This window comes from Apis dorsata, unplaced genomic scaffold (assembly GCF_000469605.1).
Source record: "Apis dorsata unplaced genomic scaffold, Apis dorsata 1.3 scaffold_129, whole genome shotgun sequence".
NCBI classification, from domain to species: Eukaryota; Metazoa; Arthropoda; class Insecta; order Hymenoptera; family Apidae; genus Apis; species Apis dorsata.
In genome coordinates, this window is record NW_006263422.1 from 876158 (window position 1) to 879005 (window position 2848).

At 40.9% G+C, this 2848-nt stretch overlaps 1 long non-coding RNA gene across 1 annotated transcript in view; it reads left to right on the plus strand.

Annotated features, from left to right (window-relative positions):
- Nucleotides 1–782: 782 nt before the first annotated feature.
- Nucleotides 783–2848, plus strand: part of LOC116185217 — a 12824-nt gene continuing 10758 nt past the window's right edge. Inside the window, exon 1 of the long non-coding RNA XR_004150017.1 lies at nt 783–1152. This is a non-coding gene — a long non-coding RNA (uncharacterized LOC116185217). The remainder of the gene's footprint in view (nt 1153–2848) is intronic.

Genomic DNA, 2848 nt, shown 5'->3' on the forward strand with positions numbered 1-2848 from the left:
TTATTTTGCATAATTAGCACCGCTTTGCCCAGGGTATCGTCAGCCCGACAGGTTCTCAGTTTTCACCTCTTCTTTTTCTTTCTATCCTCCTCTCATGTTCGCCTCGACTTTGTCTTTCTCGTTCCTCCCTCTCCCAATCGATATCGAATCTCTTATCCTCTTATTCATTTCCTTTTCGAAAAAGTAGATACGAGAATTTTTCTTTTTTTTCCTTCCACGCAAAATTTCGAAGTTTCGAATCGATCGAAGTCTCGTTGGTATTCATACATTCGTTAGATATCTTTGGAGAATAGATTCCAGAGAGATACAAAATATAACGCGTATAAAAGAAATAATTCATTTGAACAAACGTTCGTTCGGAAATAATTCGTGTGATCGACTTTCGCATTATCGATTAAATAAGACGTATCGGGGGACGATCGATGAAAAATCGATCGATTTATCAATTAAACGCGAATCGAGCAACTTGTGCACGTACGAAGGTAACATTTTTCTTTTCGCATTTTTCGTTCGTTTCAACGATCGCCATGCGCGTTTTGTACGCGTAACGAGCACGTAATTATAAGTATATATATATATATACTTATGTATTTATATTTATATTCGAACAACATTTATATCTTATTCCTGCAACTCGTTAACTCTCGTCAAGTTCTCCTCGAGAATAAGATCGAATAAACTTCCACCTTTCTCTTTATTTCCCTTTCCAATTCCGCTGTAATTGCGCGCTTGCTTCTCGGCCGGTAGATGGCCACGTTAATGAACGCGTCGCAAAGTGGAGCACGACCACACATCTCGTTCCCATCCTATAAAAAAATAACATTAACTTGTTACACTAATTTCTCGATTATCGAGCCTCTCGAGTAGTATTCGGAAATCGGATTCGACCCGAATAATTCGCGTTTAAGAAAAATGCTCGAGAAATTTTTCTTCGAATGACCGAGGTGGTTGGTACAAAGTTAACGGTAAATTGGTTTCCTGGTCGATCGTGAGTCGTGAGCTGCCGAATTTTGTCTCGGCCGAATCGACGAAAAGGCGGTTGGCTGGTTGGTTAAGAGGAAGTCTGAAATTTGGCCGGGGCCCTCAGTTCGAAATTAGTATTCATTAGGGGAGCAAGCGAGATTTTCGACGAGTCATGTAGAAATAATTAAGGTAAGTGTGGGGTCCGCGGTACACGCTCGCCTAATGGCCCCCTCTCGCTCTCTCGCTACCTTTCCACCCCGTTCCTCTTCTTATTCCTACTCTTCGCTCTCGTCCATACCTTCTCTCCTCCAATTTCGATTTCTCTTTCGCACCCAGTCATTATTACTTTTATCCTCCGATCCTTCCTCGCTTCCTCCGTTCTCGTTAATCCTTCCACCGCAAATTTAACGAATTTTCCGCTTTTCATTTTCTTCTTTTTTTTTTTTTCAATTTTGAGTCGATTTAAGACAATCATCGACACGCTTACTCGCGATACGGGGAAATAAAAATAAAATTCCGTCCCTCGGATTCGCTCTCTTAAAATCGTAATTAAGATTTATGATTTATATTCGATAATTTGGAACAATACAACGACGGGTCGATTATCGATCGAGACTGTAAATTAAATTTACGAAACGGTACGTACGTAACGTGAGAGATGGGAGAGATTTAATAAGGGGAGTAATAAGATGATTCGCACGATTCATAAAATAATCTCGTTTCCCAATCGTATTTCGGGCCGCGCACAATTATTCGCCTCTTCCCCAAACTGTTTCGAACGCTTTCTCTTAATTATCTTCACCGTCTTTCGCTTTCTTTCACCGCGTTTTGTTTCGCCGCGCTCCAAATTACCGATACCCTTTGTACTATATACCCGCTTGCACACCGCGTTCACCCAACTTTTTTCCACGCGGCCAAATTTTTGCTCATTTATTTATTTATTTCGCCGCTGAATATTATATATTCGACCCTTGCCGAAATGAAACGTTCATCCATGCTCGACGAAAAGGCTTGTTTACGACGAAGCTCGTGCTACGAATTATTGCGTTATGTAAATGAAACACGTGCAAAAGGAGAATAGGAGAAAAGGAGGGGGGGATGAGGGAGTGAAATCGCGAAGACGGTTCAACGAAATATTCGCGTGTCGTTCCTCTACTCATACGTTCGAAATACTTCTCCTTCGATTGGTCCCAAATTCCTCTCGAATCTTGTCTAAAGGATTGAAAAATCGTTCGAGTTCAATAAAATAGAAAAGTTCGCGTGGGAACGAAGATATTAGATTTTTACTTTTCCTCTTCGTCGCGTAACAAGAATTCGGAAGATTCTCTTATTTTTTTGGGAGGAGGGGGCGGGGAGGTGGGGAGGAGAGGAGAGTAAAATTAACGATCGAGGAGATATGTTGGCGGTCGAAATGTTATTAGGGCAAGTAGAAAATTTTATTGCGGTTTGGTCTCGTTTCGAAAAGATATAAAAAAAAAAAAAGAAAGAAAAAATGATTCGCCGGTTGGCGGTGACCGGTTGGATATAAACTGCACCGCGGAAGTTTCTTCGATCTCTTTTATTTGTCCTCGCTCGAATTTCTCTCTCTCTCTCTCTCTCTCTCTCTCTCNCCTTTCCATTTCTAACATACCTCTTGCGGCTCGAACGAATTTTCTTCCACCGAAATTTTCTTCGATACGATTTTCTTTTATTATTCAGACTTCTCTCTCTCTCTCTCTATTTCCTTTCGACACGATCTCTTTCATCGTTGAAACTTCTCTTTCTATTTTTTCTCGACTTCTAACGCATCCTTGCATCTTTTGTGATCCGAACGAATTTTCTTCGATATTTTTTACCGAAATTTTCTTCGATTCTCTCTCTCTCTCTCTCTCTCTCTCTCTCTCTC